Source organism: Emys orbicularis, chromosome 1 (genome assembly GCF_028017835.1).
Source record: "Emys orbicularis isolate rEmyOrb1 chromosome 1, rEmyOrb1.hap1, whole genome shotgun sequence".
Lineage (NCBI taxonomy): Eukaryota > Metazoa > Chordata > Testudines > Emydidae > Emys > Emys orbicularis.
Genome location: NC_088683.1, coordinates 245807298 through 245833582, shown reverse-complemented (window position 1 = coordinate 245833582; position 26285 = coordinate 245807298). Strand labels below are relative to the sequence as shown.

At 39.6% G+C, this 26285-nt stretch overlaps 1 protein-coding gene across 1 annotated transcript in view; it reads left to right on the top strand.

Annotated features, from left to right (window-relative positions):
* GABRG3 (gamma-aminobutyric acid type A receptor subunit gamma3) overlaps window positions 1–26285 on the top strand; it is a 543124-nt gene that overhangs the window by 370934 nt on the left and 145905 nt on the right. The window lies entirely within an intron of this gene.

The window sequence follows — 26285 nt, the reverse complement described above, 5'->3', positions numbered from 1 at the left end:
AGTGTAGACATACCCTTTGCCCTGTAGCAGTACTGTATGGTACATTACCAGGATGCCTTAGAATACTGGCCATTACATTTACTGTATGTTTTTAAATGTTCAAATATAATCCAACTAAATAATGATTGAGCAACTATAAGCCAGAATTCCCTTGTTTTTTTGATTTGATGTATAAGATCAAGATTTGTTGACTGTTTACATGAACATACTCATTATATACAGGACCAAAATATTGTACATACCAAACTGAACAAAACTAAGAAGGAGCTCTGGAGGGGGTGGCGGGAAACAAAGAACTAGCAAAAGAATATTGTGTGTGTGTAAGAAAAACATAGCAATCAGAGAAGCAAATATTATGGAATAACTCCATTGCGTCTGTTAGTTTTTGATTAACTGTAATTCAACCACAGCTGCTAACAGTTCATGGGAGAACACGAGACCTTAGGATGGGATTGCATATAATGAATTTTGGAGATTACATTAAATGAAAAGTTTCTGGATTCAGCTGTCAAAACACCTTCCTACTAGTTAAGGAAGAGTGAAAGGTGGCATCTCAGGAGAAGGGGCTCCTAATCCATTGAAGATAAATAAAATGCATACAAATGACTTTCACCTTAACCCTCTAGCCACCACACATGTGGCTCTAGATTTTCCCCTGTTTCATTCATTTAGATGGCAAGGCAGGGAAGATGTTCAACTGGCAATGCTCTTGTGATTACATCCGCCCCCGCAATAATCTGTAGAGTGAAACATTCTTATAATGCTTGATAAATGGAGAGGAAATTGTTTGGTAAGGACAGAAAACATTCTCAGAGGAAAAATTACAAAAAGGTTGAATTAAACCTCAAACCAAACTGTCAGCTACTGAAAAATACAAGACTGAATTCATAAAAAATATACCCCGAAATTACAGTAGTTACCCACAGGGATCTGAATATTTTGGTCCTGTGCTTTTAAACATTGTGCTGTTTTAGAGCTGTTGCACTAAGCTGTGTAGTATTTTTCTGTTTTGTTTAGGTTTTGTGATACCATTTCTGATCTCATTTCCCCAGGAATGTAAAGTCTTAAGGGACAAATTCTACCCTCAGATGCTTGTATGGCTGAGCTGTGTGTTCATCTAATGGCAAAATTGAGCCCTAAGAATTCAAGGGACAAGTCATCCACTCTGCCCCACAAGCCAGAGTGAGTGCAAATCCTATGAAGCACCAGCCTGAAGGCTTGGAATCCAGATTGGTGCGAGGGCAGGGGCTCATCATTAATATGATTTTTATTGCAATAAAGACAAAGCACTCTAAAGGACCAGGGCCCTATTGTACTAGGCACTGTATGGACATGTAACAAAAAAGACACTCCTTGCACTAGAGAGCTCATAATCTATGTGACAGACAGGAGACAACAAGTGGACAAAGCACACCAGCAAGGCAGTGGATTAGAAGAAGCAGGAGGACCATAAAACAATGTTTATCAGGAAAAGATGATCCACCACCACAGGGAATTTACAGCTAAATTAATAATAATAACTTTGGTGGAGACATCCCCAAATCTAAGGGGATTCTGGGAAAAATATAAATGGGAGAATTTGAGAGAGTCCAGTGAGCATCACTGCTAGAAAGACGGGCCTCTAAAGCTCATGTTGAGTTATACATTTCTCAGGGTATATGTCCCTGTGGTCAAAACACCTAAATTTGTTTGTGTAGTTAAAGCACCTGGTTTCTTCTAGGGTTATTATGTAGTAAACTCTCTGAGGGAAACCTCAGAGATCTAATCCGCTCTGTGTGTGGTCCTCTGCCTCCCCCCCCCACCACCACCACCACCAGGTTCCAAATAATGAAATACAGAACAGGTCTGAATTTGATAGTTTGGAATTTTAGGAATTGCAAAAGAACTGATCTTAAATTTGGTTTTACCACTCTGTCTGCTTTTACACCATATATCTATCAAGTGGGTTTCCAAATTCTGAAGCAAGTTTTCACTGACATTGCAAATACTTGGAAAGATTCACAAATTTTCTGCAGTTTCAAGTAGGCCTGTTGCTAAAAATAAAGAACAGTATATTTTAGAACAAGAAAATGAAGTAGTGGTAGGTAATATTTTCAAAGAATGCTAAGTGAATAATTTATAGAGAATAATATATTTGATAAATTAAGCCTCATTTTCTCTTGGTGAATTGTCTGAGCTGCTTCTGATTTGCTCAAATATATTCATCGTTCAAAACCTTTTGCCAGATAACTTCACAAACAATTATTAATCTTCTAAGTGTTTGTGAACAGTTTGTTTACAAATATTCAGTATGTGGTTTAGCTTTGTGGAAGTATGTGGCATTGCTTCTGCTCCCTGGATAATTTAGAGCTATTAGAATCAGGTTACCAATGCAAATGCTTGAGTTCATCATTTGCTTTCAGTATATATTCTCTAATATGTGCTTCAAATTTGTTGTTCCTGGAAACATTCCTGCCAGAACACACTTTCATTAAAATATTCATGTAATGCAAGCAGAAAAGGGTGAATGTATATTAAGTAATTTTTTTTTTTTTTTTTTTTTTTTTTTTTTTTTTTGGAGAGCATTTGAATTTTGAGTTATTCACTTGGTTCTATTTACAAAGCACAGAGACTTAAAACCTAGGATTTATGAACTTTTAAAAAGTGGAATATATGACTATAGGGAGCTTGGTTACACGATGAGAAGAGAACTAAATTCAGGTTCTCCCACAGGAAGAAAAAGCAGATAACTACTGTAATTCTGTGGGATAGGTCTGAGGTGATGTGGTAAAGAAGGTGTAAGTTCCTCCATGTAGAGATATTTTATTCCCTAAACTTTCATCCCTTCAAACTTTGTATCAATTTTTTCTAGCTCAAATGGAAAAGTGAAAATGATTTTTGTGGTTTAAAAGTGATGATACTCAATACCTAATGGAAAAAATATGCTGGAGTTAAACTGCTATACATCTAAACTCTAACTACATTTTAATGGAAAAAGCCAAATCACTGAGACTAATTAAATTTATAATAGAGAAAAGGCCAAAAAAAAATGGATAGTGCAAAAAGCTGTAAAATAAGTGAATTAGTCAGCAATCAAAATAAAAGACCAAAAAAGCAATGAGTCAAGAACAGTTTTCTAAAGGAAAAAATGTTACTGACATAATAAGCACACAGAGAATCTGTGCAGTGTGCACAAAGATCTATTAGTAAACATAGAAGAAAATAAAAAGGATAAAGGTCAATGTTAGTAGCAGAAATTACAAGGCATATTACTCATGTTAAGATGCTATTTAATGTTTGGGATTTTTAAAAAATAAATGTATTATTCAGTGTTGTGATGACAGCAAATAGTGTTAACATTTGGGGGTTTCATTGTCTTCAATAGAGCTATGCTGATTTACACCAGTTGGGGATCTTGCCCTTAAAAACATATTCTCCTGAGTTCTTAATACTTCAGATAGTTTGCTATAGGAATGTTATTGTCTGCCAAGGATATAGTGAAAAAACTCATCCCTGCCAACCTTGTACTGGGTGAAAAGAGAGTATGACACTTTGTTCAGAAACTCACTGGTGTCCCGCTCAGATCATGTACGGTGTGCAGGAGAGAATCTGAATAAAATCTAGATCAAAATGCTGAAAACAAGACCAACAATAGAAATGTTAAGTTTCCTTATGCCATACATGTACAAGTTTGATAAATAGGAAACCTTGCATCTAATTTAGCAGTAACTGTAGGGAAATAATCAACTGGCGAATGCTGTAAAGATTCACAATGTCTGCTGATTTGCTAAGGGAGATTTTGCATCTCCATGCAAATTTACAACTGAATCAGATGTGTGTGTAACCTACTAGAAAAATATGTTGCCTGTTAAATGTATCTCAGCTAAGAAAATAAGGCAAATTGATGGGAAAGGTAAGAAAATGATAGACATGTATATTAAGGAAAAGAAATGGAAAAAGATGTACTAATCAACTGGTGCCTCAAATAATCTATATATGATCGATTTTGCTTGTGTTAAGTTGGCTTATATATTTCATACCTATCTAAATATATAAGAACATAAGAGTGGCTATACAGAGTCAATCAATGGTCCATCTAGCCCAGTATCCTGTCTTCCAACAGTGGTTGTGCCAGATGCTTCAGAGGGAGTGAAAATAATAGGGTGATGTATTGATTGATCCATTCCCTGTTGTCCACTCCCAGCTTCTATCAGTCAGAGCTTTAGGGAGATCCAGAGCATGGGGTTGCATCCCCTGACCACCTTGGCTAATAACCATTGATGGACCTATCCTCCATGAACTGATCAAGTTCTTTTTTTAACCCTGTTATAGTTTTGGCCTTCACAACATCCCAGTGAGTTCCACAGGATGACTGTACATTGTGTGAAGAAGTACTTCCTTATGTTTGTTTTAAACCTAATGCCTATTAATTTCATTGGGTGACCCCTGGTTCGTGTGCTATAAGCGGTAAATAACACGTCCATATACACTTTTTCCATCCTACTGATGAACAAGAACATAAGAACATACTGGGTCAGACCAAAGGTCCATCTAGTCCAGTATCCTATCTTCTGACAGTGGTCAATGCCAGGTGCCATAGAGGGAATGAACAGAACAAGTAATCATCAAGTGATCCATCCCTTGTAGCCCATTCCCAGCTTCTGGCAAATAGAGGCTAGGGACACCATCCCTGCTCATCCTGGCTAATAGGCATTGATGGACCTATCTTCCATGAACATATCTAGTTCTTTCTTGAACGCTGTTATAGTCTTGGCCTTCACAAAATCCTCTGGCAAAGAGTTCCACAGGTTGACTGTGCATTGTGTGAAAAAATACTTCCTTTTGTTTGTTTTAAACCTTCTGCTTATTAATTTCATTTGGTGACCCCTGGTTCTTGTGTTATGCGAAGGAGTAAATAACACTTCCTTATTTACTTTCTCCACACCTGTCATGATTTTATAGACCTCAATCATATCCCCCCTTAGTCAGCTCTTTTCCAAGCTGAAAAGACCAAATCTTCTTAATCTCTCCTCATATGGAAGGCGTTCCATACCCCTAATAATTTTTGTTGCCCTTTTCTGAACCTTTTCCAATTCCAATATATCTTTTTTGAGATGGAGTGACCACATCTGCATGCAGTATTCAATATGTGGATGTACCATGCATTTATACAGAGGCAATATGATATTTTCTGTCTTATCTATCCCTTTCTTAATGATTCCCAACATTCTGTTTGCTTTTTTGACTGCCACTGCACATTGAGTGCATGTTTTCAGAGAACTATCCACAATGACTCCAAGATCTCTTGGTAACAGCCAATTTAGACCCCATAATTTTATATGTATAGTTGGGATTATGTTTTCCAATGTGCATTACTTTGCATTTATTAACATTCAGTTTCATCTGCCATTTTGTTGCCCAGTCACCTTGTTTTGAGAGATCCTTTTGTAGCTCTTTCCAGTCTGCCTGGGACTTAACTATCTTTTGTACCATCTGCAAATGTTGCCACCTCACTGTTTACCCCTTTTCCAGATTGTTTATGAATATGTTGAATAGGACTTGGCCCAGTATAGACCCTGGGGGACACCACTATTTACCTCTCTCCATTCTGAAAATTGACCATTTATTCCTACCCTTTGTTTCCTATCTTTTTAACCAGTTACCAATCTATAAGAGGACCTTCCCTGTTACCCCATGACAGCTTACCTTGCTTAAGAGCCTTTGGTGAGGGACCTTGTCAAAGGCTTTCTGAAAATCTAAGTACACTATATCCACTGGATCCTCCTTGTTCACATGCTTTTTTACCCCCTCAAAGAATTCTAGTAGATTGGTGAAGCATGATTTCCCTTTACAAAAAACATGTTGACTCTTCCACAACAAATTATGTTAATCTATGTGTCTGACAATTTTGTTCTTTACTATAGTTTCAACCAGTTTGCCCAGTACTGAAGTTGGGTTTACTGGCCTGTAATTGCCATGTTACCTCTGGAGCCCTTTTTAAAATTGGTGTCACATTAGCTATCCTCCAGTCATCTGGTACAGAAGCTGATTTAAATGATAGGTTACAGACTACAGATAGTAGTTCTGCCATTTCACATTTGAGTTCCTTCAGAACTCTTGGGTGAATACCCATCTGGTCCTGGTGACTTATTACTGTTTAGTTTATCATTTTGTTCCAAAACCTCGTCTAATGACACTTCAATCTGGTATAGTTCCTCAAATTTGTCACCTAAAAAGAATGGCTCAGGTTTGGAAATCTCCCTCACATCCTCAGCCGTGAAGACCGATGTAAATAATTCAATTAGTTTCTCTGCAATGGCCTTATCATCCTTGAGTGCTCCTTTAGCATCTCAATCATCCAGTGGCCCCACTGGTTGTTTAGCAGGCTTTCTGCTTCTAATGTACATTAAAAAAAAATTTGTTCTTACTTTTTGAGTCTTTGGCTAGCTGTTCTTCAAATTCTTTTTTGGCCTTCCTAATTATATTTTTACACTTCATTTGCCAGAGTTTATGCTCCTTTCTATTTTCCTCACTAGGATTTAACTTTCACTTTTTGAAGAATGATTTTATAGACCTTTGTCATACCCCCCTCAGTCATCTCTTTTCCGAGCTGAACAGTCCTAGTCTTTTACCATCTTAGTCTTATTAATCTCTCCTCATACGGAAGCTGTTCCATACCATTAATCATTTTGTTTCCCTTTTCTGTATCTTTTCCAATTCTAATATATCTTTTCTGAGATGGGGAGACCAGAATTACATGCAGTACTCAAGCTGTGGGTGTACCGTGGCTTTATATAGTTACTTTATGATATTTTCTGTTGCATTAGCTATCCCTTTCCTAATGGTTCCTAACATTCTGTTAACTTTTTTGACTGTTGCTGCACATGGAACAGATGTTTTCAGAGAACTATCCACAATGACTCAAAGATCTCTTTCTTGAATGGTAACACCTAATTTAGATCCCATCATTTTGATGTATAGTTGGGATTATGTTTACCAATATACATTACTTTGCATTTATTAACCTTGAAAGTATGGGATTTGCTATTCACTATGGCTGATATATTCCTTTCCTGCACAAACGCATGTGGTGGGGAACAAACTGACCAAAAAAACAAAAAACAAATTCATGATACTGACAGGGAGTTGGTAAATTGTTCTATAGTTCGGTGATCAGAACAGGCTGGGATTTTAGGTCTCCCACCTTACCTATGGAACAAAATATATAGAACCCCAGTTTTGTATCTCCTATATCTGTAAGGAAGTCCTCTCTCTTCGGCTAATTTCCAGTCCTTTCTTTCCTCATTATCTCTAGTAGCAAAGTTGAGCCACTAACCGTGCTACCATTGACTGCAAGGTCCCAGCTGTGCTTTGTGATCCCTTTGAGTGAGGGAATTCTAGGGCATGAAATGGGTAAAGCTGTTTTAAAACAGCATTAATTTTCTGCGTGTTTTGTTTGGAGTGTTCAACAGCTCTGGGGCATGCCAGAGTGTTTTTTTAGTGTGTCTCCTCCCCAGGCACTGCCTAGTGATCCAAACTCTTCCACTTTTTTGGCCCCTCTCTCATACAACTGTTTTGTGGAGAGAGACAAGATAACTGCATTTGAAAGGGAATAGCACCCACATAACAGCTTTTCCTCTGCTGAGTAAACTCACTATTGTTCTCTGTGATTTTGCTTCACTGTGCAAGACACAACAAAGGGAATTAGAAGCCCTAAGTTCCTTCTGCTACTCTAACAATATAAACCTCAGCAATTCAACTTTGAGGAGCAGGATATTATTTGAGTTTTGATGGTGCAGCATACCACTATGCTGTCACATTGCTGCCATTACACTAATAGCTCTACACCATTGGCAAACATGGTGTACTGAACATGAATAGCTACCACCATGCTTATGATGTGCTAGATGTATTCTTAGTAAGTAATACTATGAAGTAAATGGAAAGGACAAGTCATGGTAATACCATATATTGATGCAGAAAGGAGGCACATAGGATCTATGATCTAAAGCTGATTGAATGGGAGTCTTTCCATGGACTTCAATGTTCATGGAATCAGGTCACTTAGAAAGGAACACCATGGACCAGATTTTCAATCACTGTTCTGGCCAGAAAGCAGTACTAACAGGGCTGTGGCGAACTCCCGGGTGTAACTGAATCCCCAGGCTGCATAAAGCTGATGTAGCTAGTACTCTCCCACGCTCTCCCTATGCCATACTCTGATGAGGGCGGACAGAACTAATGGGGAAGGGGGTGGGAGAGGGCAGCTCATGCTCAGCAGAGTTGAGGATTCATCCGATATGTTAACAGAGAGAGCGAATTATGAAGTACACTCAGTGTCAGTAAATAGAAATGCCATTAGACAGTGACATGATTTTAGCATTCATAAAGAAGGTTATAAATTAATGAAATTAATTAATGAATTTTTAAAGAAAACTGGTCTCGGTGAAGGGAAAGGTTAAAGGTTATTCCAGTTGTATGACTCATCTTGGTAAAAGGCCATTAGATGATAACCTAGTGTCTGTATATATATATATATATATATATATATATATATATATATATATATATATATATATATATATATATATATATATAAATGAACTCAGTGCTCTACAGTATTAAGCCCTGGAACAAACATTACCTTCCAGTGGTCTCGGTGTCTCTCTTCAAATACACACACACACACATATATATATGTGTGTGTGTGTGTATTTGAAGAGAGACACCGAGACCACTGGAAGGTAATGTTTGTTCCAGGGCTTAATACTGTAGAGCACTGAGTTCATTTTCTCAAAGCCTTGTAACTAATAGTCAATATCAGGGTAATTCAATTTAATGGAACCAGCTATAACAAGGATGAACCCTAAGACATGATGCAGTAGAGACTAAAATCCAAGCCATCATTTGAGCTGTAATTCTATTAAATCCCAATACTTGCTTGCCTGCCTGTGCTTTATCTATCTTGAAGGAGAGCAGCTGGCTCTGAAGCAGTTTTGTGCTTGACCTGTTATATTGTGACAGTGGACATTGTAAAGCCCCAGGAAATATACCCAAATAAGCAGTGATATGGGAGGTGGCAAAATAAAGATGTGGACCAGGTGGAAAAACCAGTAAATCCCAGTGTAACTCATTCTTATCTAACATGATATAAAGCACATCTACAAAAAATGTCAAATTACAAGAAGAACAATTCAGCCACACAGTGATTTGATGTGTTCAAAAGAGGGGGGGAAATGGAAAAGAGTTATTTAAGTAGTCCAGTTAAATGAGGGACCATTAGAGGTAGCTGGCTATTACAGTTACCTGGAAAAAGTTTTGTTGAAAGTTTTCCATTGTAAAATGTTGCTTAGCCAAAACTGAATTTTTCCACAAAATTGTATTGATTTTGATAACACTTCCTGTGAACCCTTTTTTTTAGAAACGTAAACAATTGTTTTAGAAAACGTTTTCAAAAAATTTTGCAACTTTAATTTCATAATGAAAAGTGTTTCATTTTTATATTACTTATTTTACAGTATTTCATTACATGTCACTAGAAGTGTATATTTCATGTTGACATGCATAATGATATGTCATATCATATGATAGTATTACTATAATAGTCAACATATTCTATTTTATTTTATTTTTGTTTAAAATCATTAAGGGCAGCTGCTAATTACTACTGATTGAAAATTCTTCTCTTTTTTTTTTACTGTTAAAAGTGTCTCTTGTTTGTGTTGGCGTGTAACAGTTTGACACTGACATTTTCCACAAGAAAAGGAGATAAGAACTAGAGTAGAAGGTGTTTTCAACATCCTAGAAAAATGATTCCCGGATAACACAAGGACGTGTCATGTGTAATTCTGAAAAAAATATTTTCATTCCAATAAGGAGAAAAAAGAATTTTAGAAATATCTTGCAAAACAGAAATTCCAACTTTTTACCAGTTCTATTGTCTATGTTCTAGTATGTTGTTTTAAAAGAATATTATCCATATTACTAGCAGTGCCTGTACATGTTGATTTCCCCCCCAGGGAAATCATGAAGCAGGAGGACTGTGCAGTGGAGAAAAGAGATAGTGTCTTGGAGAAAAAGTCACTATCCATGGGCAACATTTACTTATGGTGTTTAAAATGCTATAATATTAAATTGCAGAGCATGTTTCCTACCTGTAGATTTCATGGAAGAACTGTTTCCTGCAGATCTTTTACATGTATAACACAGGAGTTCCCCCCTATGGATTTCTATGGACTAGAGACATGGTGTTCTTAGGGTGTCTATCGAAATATATCCAGATTGTAGTATTTTCATCCCCTGGCCAATTTTTTGCAGGACATCATTGTATCAGAGTACTAAAAAATTAAACGACTTTTAAACTTTTTTCTTCCAACTTTTCCTTTAAATAAAATCCATCCTAAAAATTGTAGTTAGAGAATTTTAGGTTTATGTGATTAAACACTCAAAGTTGAATGCAGTTCCCTTCCAAATTCTGCACATTTGGGCCTATACATTTCAATGTAGTTTCAGTTACATTACACTGGTCTACAATTTTTGAGAAGTCGTCTGCTTCAGAGATAAAATGTGCTATTTGTTATGTATTTTGATGTGCTGAATTCAAATATGACAATTAAAACAACTGATTGGCTACTGTTTCTAAGGTATTTAAGTTTTTACATTTTATGTCTCTGTATATTGTGTAGATAGTAGAATTTTAATCATAAATTGTTAACCTAGGTCTTTTCATGTGTTTATGGTTGCTTTACATGATAATATTTCACCTGTCCTGTTTATGTAACACTTTAAAAATCAGCAAAAGGGTTATATAAATAAAATTTATTATGAAACAAAAGGCAAAAAACTATTCTGTACATAGTTTAGTCCTATTCAGTGTCTACTCGGCGCTTCTTGGCTTGTCTCTTGTATTCATTAAATGGAGCATCTCTTGTCACTGTCCAGCAATAGTCTGCAAGCATTGATGGGCTCCATTTGCCCTGATAGTGTTTCTCCATTGTTGCAATGTCCTGGTGAAATCGCTCGCCGTGCTCGTCGCTCACTGCTCCGCAGTTCGGTGGAAAAAAATCTAGATGAGAGTGCAAAAAAATGTATCTTTAGTGACATGTTGCAACCAAGGCTTTTGTATGCCTTGAGGAGGTTTTCCACCAACAACCTGTAGTTGTCTGCCTTGTTGTTTCCGAGAAAATTTATTGCCACTAACTGGAAGGCTTTCCAGGCCGTCTTTTTCTTGCCTCGCAGTGCATGGTCAAATGCATCATCTCGAAGAAGTTCACGAATCTGAGGACCAACAAAGACACCTTCCTTTATCTTAGCTTCACTTAACCTTGGAAATTTTCCATGGAGATACTTGAAAGCTGCTTGTGTTTTGTCAATGGCCTTGACAAAGTTCTTCATCAGACCCAGCTTGATGTGTAAGGGTGGTAACAAAATCTTCCTTGATTCAACAAGTGGTGGATGCTGAACACTTTTCCTCCCAGGCTCCAATGACTGTCGGAGTGGCCAATCTTTCTTGATGTAGTGGGAATCTCTTGCACCACTATCCCATTCGCAGAGAAAACAGCAGTACTTTGTGTATCCAGTCTGCAGACCAAGCAAGAGAGCAACAACCTTCAAATCGCCACAAAGCTGCCACTGATGTTGGTCATAGTTTATGCACCTCAAAAGTTGTTTCATGTTGTCATAGGTTTCCTTCATATGGACTGCATGATCAACTGGAATTGATGGCAAAACATTGCCATTATGCAGTAAAACAGCTTTAAGACTCGTCTTCGATGAATCAATGAACAGTCTCCACTCATCTGGATCGTGAACGATGTTGAGGGCTGCCATCACAACATCGATGTTGTTGCAGGCTACAAGATCACCTTCCATGAAGAAGAATGGGACAAGATCCTTTTGACGGTCATGGAACATGGAAACCCTAACATCACCTGCCAGGAGATTCCACTGCTGTAGTCTGGAGCCCAACAGCTCTGCCTTACTCTTGGGTAGTTCCAAATCCCTGACAAGGTCATTCAGTTCACCTTGTGTTATGAGGTGTGGTTCAGAGGAGGAGGATGGGAGAAAATGTGGGTCCTGTGACATTGATGGTTCAGGACCAGAAGTTTCATCCTCTTCCTCTTCCTCGTCTGACTCAAGTGAGAATGATTCTGGTGCATCAGGAACCGGCAGTCCTTCTCCGTGGGGTACTGGGCGTATAGCTGATGGAATGTTTGGATAATGCACAGTCCACTTTTTCTTCTTTGACACACCTTTCCCAACTGGAGGCACCATGCAGGAGTAACAATTGCTGGTATGATCTGTTGGCTCTCTCCAAATCATTGGCACTACAAAAGGCATAGATTTCCTTTTCCTGTTCAACCACTGGCGAAGATTTATTGCACAAGTGTTGCAGCATATGTGTGGGGCCCACCTCTTGTCCTGATCTCCAATTTTGCAGCCAAAATAAAGGTGATAGGCTTTCTTAACCATAGTGGTTATACTGCGCTTTTGTGATGCAAAAGTCACTTCACCACAAACATAGCAGAAGTTATCTGCACTGTTCACACAAGTACGAGGCATCTCTGCTCACTTTGGCTAAACAGAAATGTGTCCCTTTGCAAAATCAAACACTGACAAATAAGAGAGCATGACACTGTATGATTTCTAGAGCTGATATAGGGCAATTTGTTCAGCAGAGTGATGTAAGCTTCGTTATGATTGCATCATCCATGACTTCTAGGAAGAACATGATGCAATTCATATCATGTATGACGCAATACCAGCTTCAGATTGCATCATTCATTGTTTTGCCTAAAAAGCAAGTACTGTCCAAACCCAGTCATAAATTTATTCATAGATCCAGTCAAAGATGTATTTTAGTCATTTCTGGTTTAAATTGAGATCCCTTCCCTTTATAACTCACTTATCCTCCGCCATTCCCAAGTCAAGGGTCGTATATACTGACCCAATAGCATATCTTGAAAACTAGAGCCAATCAACAATTTTAAGCATCATTTTCGTTCTCAGTGACCCAGAATTAGTAAAGTTTGACTACATTTATTTCAGAAGCATTTTGGCTGTAGAGCAGTGTTATCAGAGACTATTCCTTAAGTCAGGGATCGGCAACCTTTGGCATGCAGCCCATCAGGGAAATCTGCTGGCGGGACAGGACGGTTTGTTTACCTGTAGCATCCGCAGGTTTGGCCGATCGCAGCTCCCACTGGCTGTGGTTCGCTGTTCCTCTCCAATGGGAGCTGCGGGAAGTGGCGCGGGCTGCAGGGACGGCGAACCGCGGCCACTGGGAGCTGTGGGCGGCCGTGCAAATGTAAATAAACTGTCTCGCAGCCTGCAATCAGATTACCCTGACAGGCTGTGTGCGGACCGCAGGTTGCCCACCACTGGCCTTTATGTACAGTGAAGGCATGTGGCATAAGGAGCTTTTAATTCCCTATCCCTTGTATAGCCAGCTGAAGAGCGGGGCAGATTTGGAGTCCATGCACTCAGGAGATGCCAGGACTGTTCCATCCCTACTCCTCTGAAGAAGCAGTTGTTGTAATCAGCAACCCACCAATAACTGTGGCAGCAGGGGTGCAGCATTGGCATACACAGGAGGTCCAGGAGGCTTTCTATCCTTAGGGTAGAAATGACACGGCACAGTTGAGCTCTGTCAGTTACATAGGTACTGATCCAAAGTCCATTGCAGTAAATGAGAGCATTTTCATTGTCTTCAATGTAGATCTGTTGGAAAAACTTTAACAGAACCATTTTCTGTCTGAAAATACAGTTTCAGAAACGTTAAAATCTTCACAAAATCATGTTGATTTCAGAGACATTTTAGATGTGGAAAAATGGGGAAAACATTTAAACATTGTCAGAACTAAATGTTTCAGTTTCTCATTTTTAAATGGCTTTTGTTTAGATTTTCTAATTTTTTTATTAAAGTATATAATATAATTCTTTAAAAGAGGTGAAATCAAACAAAAATGTGGTTTTTTTTCAGACTGGTCTTTCGGAGAGAATTTTGAAATGTGCAGCTTTCACTCCTAACTGGAACAATGACAAATATTGAAATCTCAAAAATCCTTTGCAAAATGGTATTCCATCTTCCACACAGGTCTCCTTCAATGGGCTTTGGATAAAGCCCAAATGTAATGGCCTCAGTTCATGAACAGCACCTAAGAAAGTTTGTGCTGCTTTTTGAAAAGCAAATGTGTAGTACATGGATAACTACAGATTTATTCAAATACATCTCTCAGAGTGAATAGTGCTTGTCATTTAAAAAGTCTAACAATAAAGATGTGGGATCATTATGGCTTGAAATTAGGGTGAGTATAAATGAATGGAAAACATATTGAAAATGTTACACATGCATAACTAAGATGAGATAAAAAGTATGCTTTTATTAGTTCAGAAATAATGTGAGCCTGTTGTTAAAGATCATGTCATAATGCTTATGTGCAAGGGTAGAGTTAAGTGTGTTATGCAATCTTATGTTTGACATTCTCTATGTTTAGCCAGGAAACCTTAGCATTCTCTTCATTACATATAGTACTTATGTGAGCTGAGGGATAGAAACCGTATGATGGGTATGTTAAGGAAATTTTTCTTTTAAATGTATCCCTAATATGATTGCACAATCCATCTGTGAAATACACCATACACATGAGAGTGAGAAGCAGTTAAACCAGAATGTATTTGACCACTCCAAGCTTTACTGAAAGATGCATGTTCTAAAGCATTTATACCTTTGATCACACCTCTTGGTCTCCTAACCACACCTGAATTCAAGGTAGCATAGGTCACTTTACAGATTAAGTTAGTGTGGAAAAGATTTTCATCTTTACCTTTTACTGTAAACATTGTCATGAGTATACAAAAAAAGTAAAACGTTACACACTCAGGCCTCTGTTTTTAACGTGGCATGTAGCAGTCCTTTTCTGCCTTAACACTCAAAGTAATGTTCAGTCCTCTTCTGAATGGGATATTAGTCCAAAAGTGATGTTAACACCATTGTATCACTGATGTGTGGACTCTTCTGTATACCGGAAAGATTGATAAAGTACTATGTCCCTACTGCGAATGTACTTTTCACCATTACACAGGGGTTTGTCCTATTTCAGGCTGTCTGGTGTACAGAAAAGTTGAGCCTACTGATACCATGGAGTTAACTGCAATTCAAAAGGATGGTCTGTTGTGCAATGAAAGGTCCAATCTTGCAGTTATCGAGACAGAGTTCCAATGTGAGCTCTAAATAAGAATATACGCACACACTGGTTCTATAGTGGAAGAGATCATCTGTTTCTAAACACAATTTATAAATGGGACATAATGCCATTTGAAGAAAAATAATTGCATTCTGGAGGCTTCACAACATAGTAGGGTGAAAGCTTCTGATTCATTTTTCTGTTACTCTGTTTTAAACTTACACCTGCTAAGAAGGAAATATGAAGCGTGATCCAACTGATTTTTTGCTCCTTTTTACTTTATTTTTTTAAACAACTTCGGGTTTTGTTCAAAATTTCTTTCCTGGAGGTGGATGAAATTCCACAATTTTTAAGAAAGAATTGAACCAGATCTCTTGAGTCTCTGTGCAGAACCTTAACTTCAAGATCTTCATGCCTCCCTTGTGTGTCAAATCCACAACTAATTGAAAAACTAGAGTTGGAAGCTTAGGCTCCAAACCTGCAAACTTCCCTGAATAGGCAGAACTACCCTCACTTGGATCCCCACTGAAGTCAATAGACTATGATGGGGGAGGAAATGGCATGCGTATCCCTGATTGCTTCCTGAATCCAGTTCCCTGGATACAAGCAGTCCTAAACCAATGTCAGTACAGATACACAAATAGCACCGTTAAGATTTTAAACTGGGTATGAAAAATGATCTGTTTTGGGCTAGAACCACTCACTTGCCTGTTGGTAGCTCTGCCCTTTCTGGAACTAACTTCACATTTTCAGCAAGGAGCTCTGGTTACTCCCTGAATAGCACAAACCTTTAACAGTCAACTCCAAAAGAAAGGGATAAGAAACTATTTTTAAGGCTAAAGCGGTGCACAGGTTGTATAGTGGCTCTCTGCACAGTGATGAAGTTTCTTCTGTATTTTTACCTTCCACCATCCTTAGGACTCAGAGATGCACCTTCTTTTCACAGTTAACTAATTTTTTTTTAACTACATTAAAAAAAAAAAAGAGATCCTTCATAACTGAGAGTTAGGGCAAAGGCTAAAGCTCAATTGTCCCAACAGTGAAGTCAAGGACAGTTTTGCCGCTGGAAGTCAAGTAGCTCCCTGTAAGCCAGTGAGCTAACTCACTAGCTCATGCACCAGAGCTCACACTCGAGGCACAGACTTTCAGTCTCTTTTCTTCAGGGACTCAGTTTTGTTTTGAAAAAATAGGACTGTTGAACAGAAGTTTAACATATCAATCATACCCTTTCCCCTGATCTCCCCAGAGCTGCTCCCTACATGGTTGTAATGATCTTGGGGTTCATTAAATAGCAAACCAGTGAATGAGAAAGGTATAAAACTTTAATAAAACAAGCTGGAGAGTGTCTCTCTAGTGAACTGCTGCACACAGCTATGTGGTGTTCTCCACCCTGCCTTCAGGGCACATCTCCAAATTCTTATGTTCATTACACTGGCCCTTATGAGGGAGCATCTCTAAATTATAATCTTCTACAAACATGTCTACAATGGTTAGACTCCACAGCCCATCAGCCGGGCTATCAAGACAAGCGTCCTTGCTCCCTGCTGGATTACACTCTGCAGGCCACCTGAGAGGACCCAACTTCTCTTAAAGGGCCAGCCACTCTGTGACACTTCTTTAGGCTCATTTGAAAATCCCACCTGACAACATCAATGGGAGTAGGATCTGTCTCTTCATGTGAAAGAAGATTTGTTTCTGGCCAGCACAGTTACTTAAATGATAGAAAAATGAGTATCGTTGCTACTGCAATTTGACTCCATGTATTCACCCTTACTATAGCAGACTGAGTTCTTAAATTGATTGTTTGTTTTTCACAGCCTGATTTGTCACTTTTACGCCAACTAAGAATAATTGTTTAATTTTGCTTTAACAAGAAATGTTCTGGTTTCATTTGTTTTCTCTTGCCTCCTGAAAGACTGTTCTCTTTGGATATTTAGTTTTCAGCTGGAGATGACTCTTACTGTCCTTGCAGCATTTATTAGCTACATATGGTTCTTGCTGACTTGATAAGGAGTTTGCCATGGAAAAATAATATGCCATCCTTCCTAGGACATGAAGGATTTGGAGTTGCTTTTCACAGTGGGAGACAAGGGGGAGAGTTTTTCCCCCCCAGTTTAAAATCAAGATCAAGGATCACTAAAAGTCGCCTGTAAAAGAAAGCAGCATCTCTTAAGGAGAGAACCTAGGTAGGAAGACTACTGGAATAGGTTTGCAGTTCTGATTCTAAAATTGGAAGGATAAAGTCTAATCTTATCTTTCTTGATGTAGGTATTACCTGAAATTATCTCAATGGATCTCCCAACAAACATTTTAGCTGTTAATATTCCCTTCTTTTGAGCCATAGAGAGGTATTTATTTTACTCGGAAAGCCTAACAAATAAGTAATTATTTCTTCTAGTTGTAATTAAAAATGTCAGTCCAGTAAATAGATTACTTATCATGTGTTAATAAATTATTGTATTATGTAGCCCAGGGATCGGCAACCTTTGGCATGCGGCTCGCCAGGGTAAGCACCCGGGCCGGTTTGTTTACCTGCCACGTCCACAGGTTCAGCCGATCGCGGTTCCCACTGGCTGCGGTTTGTCGCTCCAGGTCAATGGGGGCTGCGGAAAGTGGCACGGGCCGAGGGATGTGCTGGCCGCTGCTTCCCGCAGCCCCCATTGGCCTGGAGTGGCAAACCGCAGCCAGTGGGAGCTGCGATTGGCCGAACTTGCGAGTAAACAAACTGGCCCGGCCCGCAAGGGTGCTTACCCTGGCAAGCCGCGTGCCAAAGGTTGCCGATCCCTGATGTAGCCTAAGAAATATAATGCTTGAAGCACTTTTAGCCAATTCTCTTTACAATGAAATAGCTACTGACATTTTTACCTGTTTTACAAGGTGTTTTTTCTAGACCTGAAGTATATTATATTGTCACACAGCAAAGTAATTCACGTAACTGTGTCACAGGGGTGAGGTAACTGAACCACCGACCTCTTCATGGTCTCTGGGAGGGCACATCACACAGGTCTCAGGCCTCTAGCTGTCACCTTTCTCAGGGTGACAACTCTTGTTCCTCTTCCTCCAGACTGGGCACTTATTTTGTATTTAGTTCAGCACCTGCCAACTTCTTTCCTTTCAGGGGTAATAACAGGGATAACCATTGACCAGCTAGTCTTTATAGAGCAAAATATTTATGTAGAGCAAAAGCAATACAGAAAAAATATATCTTGAAAACAGCAAGCAGCGTAATTGTAGGCCTATCATATCTGTTATCACCCATCTTCAACATGGAAACCCTGATAGGTTTCATAGTCCTTCAAACCCTTTCTGCGGGATGTGACTGGCTTGGTCACAGTGCCATATCAGTTCTTGGACTGAGTGAGAGTAACCCCTGCTCTATATCAGACTGGTCACAGAATACAACCCTTAGTTCTTTGTTTGCCGGTCCTCTTGAACTCATTCAAAACCAATACATGCAGTTCCCTCCTCCCCCAGGAGGTGGTACTTCTGCGGACTTGTTTAAGTGCCTAGAGATTGGCATTAACTACCTTCCAGTGATTTTAGTTCCTCTTAGTTCATTCATGCTTTTGGTGCCTTTCTCCCACAGCCACTGTATTGCTTGTCCTATTCCAAGAAAGAGATTAACACCTTCATGCCTGGTAAGTAACAATATAAGATGAGGAGGAAACTGACTTATATACATTATTTCATTAAAAAACAACAACAACAAATGATGTTTCCCAGTTCTCCACAAGCTAACAAATGCTTGCAGGAATGCTAGGATAAGTGTAAAATGTTAAATGGTGTGTTTTTCACTATGTTATGAAGGTATGTTGGGGATTCCCTTATCTGTCCAGAGCACTATTTTTATTGTTCTCAGACAGCCCTTTATTCAAAACCTTGGAGCATGCTCTGCCTCATATTTGCAAACTGAGAGAACCACGCCACACTCCTCCACTATTTCCCTCCAGAATCAGTATGAATCATTCAGTCTATACGTATGATTTGGATTTGGTTTCAGTAAGCAACTTAAGATTTTAAGTACTGTGACAAAGTTCTGTCCTTGACTCCGTGGGTCCTGCGTTTCCTGACGGATTTTTGCTAGCCTCACAGGCTCACTGTGACCCTCCACATAGCCCTTCTCTCTCTAGAGGCAAGGGTCACAGTCTACTGAGCCATTTTCATCATAAGCCAGCAAGGGAGGTGAGGAGAAACAACCCTCCCTCACACAGTCACTGTTGTCTCCCAGTATCAGTGATTAATCAGGGAGGGGAGGGAGGAGCACAGGCCCGCCCTCTACTCCGGGCTCCAGCCCAGGGACCCTAAACTTAGCAGCTATGGAAGCTGACTTTTTGGAAATAGGGCATGTACAATTCCCTGGGCTACTTCCCCACAGCAGCCCCCACTCAATATTTTCTTCACAATTGCCTCAGGGCCTCCTTCCTTGCACCTGATATGGATTCGTACTACTTCATTCCTCCCACAGCACCCTCCTATAGCTCCTGACACCCACACTGCACTGACTAACTGGGAGGCTTTTAACTAGTTCCAGCCAGTCCTTCATTGGCTTCAGGTGTCCCAATCAATCTAGCTGTCTCTCCTGCCTTCTAGAAGGATCTTAATTGGCCCCAGGTGTCTTGATTAACCTGGAGCAACTGCCATTTGGTTACCATGGTACGAGGGATTTGTTTAGACTGGGGCTAACATACCTGTTCCTCACTACTTTACCATAGCCATCTGGCCTTGCCCCATCACAGTACTTATGTCAGTTGTGTGACTCCCATCTTTCAGCCCTCTGTACCTATTTTATTTGATCTAATCTAGTCTATGTTCTTATGCCACATCTGATACTGCAATATATGAGCACTAGAGCTGGTCAAAATTTTTCCATCAAAACTGGTTTTCAATAGAAAATTGGGTTTTTTTAGCCAATCAGTTTTTTCCTAGAAAAGTATCTGCTTTCCATGGAAAATTTTAGTTTCTCTTTGAAAAAATAACTCCCAAAAACCAGTATATTTTGGTCAAAAACTGAAATACTTCAATTTCGAAATGAAGTCTCAGTACCACATGGGAGTTGTAGTTTAGTTGCCTCATGTCTCCATTCTCCTCTTTGGGCTGGGCTCCCCCAGGCAGAATACATCTGTCATAATGAACAGGGCCTGACTTAGAGTATCAGGACAGCCCTGGGTTAGCACAATTTGTTTGTAGACGGAAGGGGCTTAGGCTTGAGCCTCAGTTTGAACCCTGGGCTTATACTGCAGTGTAGAAATACCCTTGGAGAACACCCTTAAATGTGAACTGCAAGTAAGCACTTTCTGCTGACTGCCCCATCTAGCCAGGCAGCCAGAGAATTCAGCATATAATTATCCAAAACCTAACATTTTTCTTTAACATTCGATGATATCTATCACTCCCAATTGGAACTAGGAGATGGCCTATTTTGTTGCTGCTTTAAAAAAGGAAGAAAAGAAGAGACTATCAGGAAATATGGTTATACAGTAGAATAAGGGGTCTCAAGAGGTAGCCACCCTATTACACTATCATAGTGCCTCAGGATGGGGCTTCTTTAATTAACTCTTTCAGTTTCTCAAACTGTTTAAGGGTACGTCTCCATGGCTCACTTCTTTTGGCGGCATGTAGCATACATACCACGTAGACCCCCGAACATGAGTATAAATAGCAATGTAGCTGGCGAGGCACAGCTTAGGCAAAGACACACCTGAAGGGTGTGGGCATATGTGCAAATACGTACTCTACACAGTTCTCTCCTCACCCAACCAGGGCCTCCCCACTGCTGCAGCCCTTTCTTGGTGTAGGGTAAGACTCCTCAGTGGGGAAAGGCTCTGGCGGCCAGGGGCAGCTTCCCTGTGGCCTCCTTACTGTCAGAATCTTTCCTCCCCACAGTGACAAGCTCTGGCACTGGGGAGCTGCTGAAGCCTATCACCGCTGCCAGAGTCTTTCGCTGACACGTGTAGTTACGTGCCGCAGTGTGGACGCACCTTGCTTGTCATTGTGGTGTGTAGCTATTCTGACACTACACACAGCCATTACTGGTATGTAGTGTAGGTGTCACCTAATATTTGCATCCCATGTCCATGGCACATCTTTTGCACAGTAGTGCTCTCAGACTGCTGGTTTGGGCAGCTAAATTAGGCACCAATTTTCATGCATAATTCACCATTTCAAGGAATCTTTGTACCTCTTTCCTTGTCTCTTGGGGCAGGTATGCTGATGATGACCTCAACCTTACTGTCATCTACCTGTAGACCTTGCTATGTTAACTTTTCTCCCAGGTATGTTATTTCCATTACATGGAATTTACATTTTGGGTTGGGTATTCATTTTTCAGCTCAAGGTTACTTTTACTGTCCTTGCATTGTTTATTAGTTTAAGATGGTTGTTGCTGACTCAGCAAGGCATTTGCCATGGGAAACTAATATGTCATCCTTCCTAGGACATTAAAGATTTGGAGTTGCTTTTAATGGTGGTGGTAGGGAGAACTTTATATATAAATTTAAAAAAATAGGCAACTGTCAAAGATTTTTCACTTTGATTTATTTTATATATATATATATAAAAAGATCTTTGATAGTTGCTTAATTTTTTTTTTATTTAGCTTTAGCCCAGCACAACTTCAGTTCTTTCCAGAGCTTCTTGGAGCCTCTGGTTATGCTCTTCATCTGTCTTTCCCAAGATCAGCATGTCACCCATATGAACCATAATGCCCTCTGTGCCCTCAGAAATGTCTTGAACTTTTTGGTGAAACACCTCAGGAACCAAACACAACCCAACTGGCAATCTATGGAAGCAGTGTCTCCCAAAGTGGCGGTTGAATGTGCACAAATATGTGCTCTGTTTTTCTAAGGATACTTGCCAGAACCCTCCTGATGCATCAGAGGTAGAAAAATATTTGGCATCTTTCATCTCTCCCAAAATTTCTCCTCTTGTAGACAGTGAAAAATGTTCCCTTTTTACTCCTGGTACCATATGGTGCTCAGGGATCACTCAGTGCTCAAGGGACTTGCAAGAACTCTGTTTTTACTGGCTTACAGTGGGAAAATCTAGTTAGAAGACAACATGAAGTGAGGGGTTAATAGGTGGAAAGTTTGAAATCACCTTAAATGTGTCTACCCTCCAGTAAATGACAACTTTGATCCAGGCTAAAATAATAAATACCCTCCAAAAGGGGAAAATTGAAAGTAATTCCTAATTGAAAGTAATAAATACAAACTTTATTGTAAATATAATTTGAGGAAAATAACACTGCTCTACAGCCAAAATGCTTCTGAAATAAATGTACTCAAACTTTACTAATTCTGGGTCACTGAGAACGAAAATGATGCTTAAAATTGTTGATTGGCTCTAGTTTTCAAGATATGCTATTGGGTCAGTATATACGACCCTTGACTTGGGAGTGGCGGAGGATAAGTGAGTTATAAAGGGAAGGGATCTCAATTTAAATCAGAAATGACTAAAATACATCTTTGACTGGATCTATGAATAAATCTATGACTGGGTTTGGACAGTACTTGCTTTTTAGGCAAAACAATGAATGATGCAATCTGAAGCTGGTATTGCGTCATACATGATATGAATTGCATCATGTTCTTCCTAGAAGTCATGGAGGATGCAGTCATAACGAAGCTTACATCACTCTGCTGAACAAATTGCCCTATATCAGCTCTAGAAATCATACAGTGTCGTGCTCTCTTATTTGTCAGTGTTTGATTTTGCAAAGGGACACATTTCTGTTTAGCCAAAGTGAGCAGAGATGCCTCGTACTTGTGTGAACAGTGCAGATAACTTCTGCTATGTTTGCATCAGAAAAGCGCAGTATAACCACTATGGTTAAGAAAGCCTATCACCTTCATTTTGGCTGCAAAATTGGAGATCAGGACAAGAGGTGGGCCCCACACATATGCTGCAACACTTGTGCAACAAATCTTCGCCAGTGGTTGAACAGGAAAAGGAAATCTATGCCTTTTGCAGTGCCAATGATTTGGAGAGAGCCAACAGATCATACCAGCAATTGTTACTTCTGCATGGTGCCTCCAGTTGGGAAAGGTGTGTCAAAGATCCTCCTCCTCTGAACCACACCTCATAACACAAGGTGAACTGAATGACCTTGTCAGGGATTTGGAACTACTCAAGAGTAAGGCAGAGCTGTTGGGCTCCAGACTACAGCAGTGGAATCTCCTGGCAGGTGATGTTAGGGTTTCCATGTTCCGTGACCGTCAAAAGGATCTTGTCCCATTCTTCATGGAAGGTGATCTTGTAGCCTGCAACAACATCGATGGTGTGATGGCAGCCCTCAACATCGTTCACGATCCAGATGAGTGGAGACTGTTCATTGATTCATTGATTCATCGAAGACGAGTCTTAAAGCTGTTTTACTGCATAATGGCAATGTTTTGCCATCAATTCCAGTTGGTCATGCAGTCCATATGAAGGAAACCTATGACAACATGAAACAACTTTTGAGGTGCATAAACTATGACCAACATCAGTGGCAGCTTTGTGGCGATTTGAAGGTTGTTGCTCTCTTGCTTGGTCTGCAGACTGGATACACAAAGTACTGCTGTTTTCTCTGCGAATGGGATAGTGGTGCAAGAGATTCCCACTACATCAAGAAATATTGGCCACTCCGACAGTCATTGGAGCCTGGGAGGAAAAGTGTTCAGCATCCACCACTTGTTGAATCAAGGAAGATTTTGTTACCACCCTTACACATCAAGCTGGGACTGATGAAGAACTTTGTCAAGGCCATTGACAAAACACAAGCAGCTTTCGAGTACCGAAAATTTCCAAGGTTAAGTGAAGCTAAGATAAAGGAAGGTGTCTTTGTTGGTCCTCAGAATCGTGAACTTCTTCGAGATGATGCATTTGACCATGCACTGCGTGGCAAGGAAAAGATGGCATGGAAAGCCTTCCAGTTAGTGGCAATAAATTTTCTCAGAAACAACAAGGCAGACAACTACAGGTTGTTGGTGGAAAACCTCCTCAAGGCATACAAAAGCCTTGGTTGCAACATGTCACTAAAGATACATTTTTTACACTCTCATCTAGATTGTTTTCCACAGAACTGCGGAGCAGTGAGCGACGAGTACGGCGAGCGATTTCACCAGGACATTGCAACAATGGAGAAACGCTATCAGGGCAAATGGAGCCCATCAATGCTTGCAGACTATTGCTGGACAGTGACAAGAGATGCTCCATTTAATGAATAAAGGAGACAAGCCAAGAAGCGCCGAGTAGACACTGAATAGGACTGAACTATGTACATCATAGTTTTTTGCCTTTTTTTTCATAATAAATTTGATTTATATAACCCTTTTGCTGATTTTTAAAGTGTTACATAAATAGGACAGATGAAATCTTATCATGTAAAGCAACCATAAACACATGAAAAGACCTAGGTTTACAATTTATGATTAAAACTCTACTATCTTCACAATATACATAGACATAAAATGTAAAAACTTAAATATCTTAGAAACAGTAGCCAATCAGTTGTTTTAATTGTCATATTTGAATTCAGCACATCAAAATACATAATAAATAGCACATTTTATCTCTGAAGCAGACGACTTCTCAAAAATTGTAGACCAGTGTAATTAGCAAAAGATAATACTTTGTTATTCTTAATGGGGTCTCTGACAAGTCACATTACTCATTTTCCCCCTTAGATTTCTGTTCAGTGCATAAATCAAGGAATGTGTGGGGTTCTAAAATAACTACCGGTAAGTTCTCTTTCTTACATACTGCAGGTACTCTGTGGTTCCCAACCAGTTGTGGATTTTCTTGTATCCTGTAGATTTCTCTAGATGGTCCTATAATGGATAGTAGCTATTAGAAAGCCAGGTTTGTAGAATTGCTATAAAATGCAGCAGCTTTTCTAAATTCACTTGACACACTTGTTATGGATTCTCTCTTGGGCTCACGAATGTGTGAGGTCAAAGACATGGCATCTGCAGTAAATGCCAGAAAGTTTAAATTGAGAGAAGAGGCTAGAAGGGATTTTATTACTCCTATGCACCAAAAACTAAGGCCCTTAACAGTTTTAGTGGGGCTGAGATATGCAGCTTCAGACTTTGAAAATGACAGAAACCACAATACCATGTAAGTAGAGAAGAATTGTTTATTCTAAAAAACTGTTGCTGGTAAATTGTCTCTCATAACCAGATGATAACCTAATAAAAGAATATGTCCTTATTTCTTGATGTTCAAAAATAATAGGTAATTTGGTGGGCACATAGTTATTTTGATTTTCAAAAGGCTTTTGCTAAGGCTGCAAAAAAGTTTATTAAGGAAAATAAGTATAGGGTAAGGGACAGTGATTTGTTGTGGATTAAAAACAGGTTAAGTGATGGGAATCAAAGTGTCCTGATGAATAGCTGCACCGAATGGAGAGAGATTAGTAAAGGCTAATGGAACCAAAGATCAATAATGAGGCCAGTGTTTAATATATGATTGTTTGGAGTGGGGGGATTGGCAGTGAACAGATGTAGTTTGCAGATAAATAACTTAAAATTAACTTGAATGGTCTGAGATGCTCATCAACACGATGGCACATGAAATTTCAAGTGTGAAGTAATGAGCACTAGCAAAACATCAGGGCCAGCTCCAGGCACCAGCCCAGCAAGCAGTTGCTTGGGGCAGCCAACGGTGAGGGGCGGCACGTCCGGGTCTTCGGCGGCGGGTCCCTCACTCCCTCTCTGAGTGAAGGACCAGCCGCCAAATTGCCGCGGAAGACTGAAGTGGCAGCGGTAGAGCTGATCGCGATCGCGGCTTTTTTTTCTTTTTTTTTCTTTTTGCTGCTTGGGGCGGCAAAAACCCTGGAGCCGGCCCTGCAAAACATGTCTATATTTGTACTCCAATATGCTTTGAACTTATGGGATCCTCTGTGGAAGAAAAACTAAAGCCATGGTAGAACGCTGCCTGCAGCAGTATAAAAAGCAAATAGGAAGCAAATATTATACAACAAAAATGGTGAGTCTTATCGGATATACTCAGATCAGTTTTGGTCATCACCTTTAAGAAATATAAGCTGTAGCTGTGATATGCTGCCAACGAATAGAAGGGCAATAAAGAATGTTAGAGGAAGCTGGTATTTACAGAGGAAGGGAAATAATAAAAGATCAT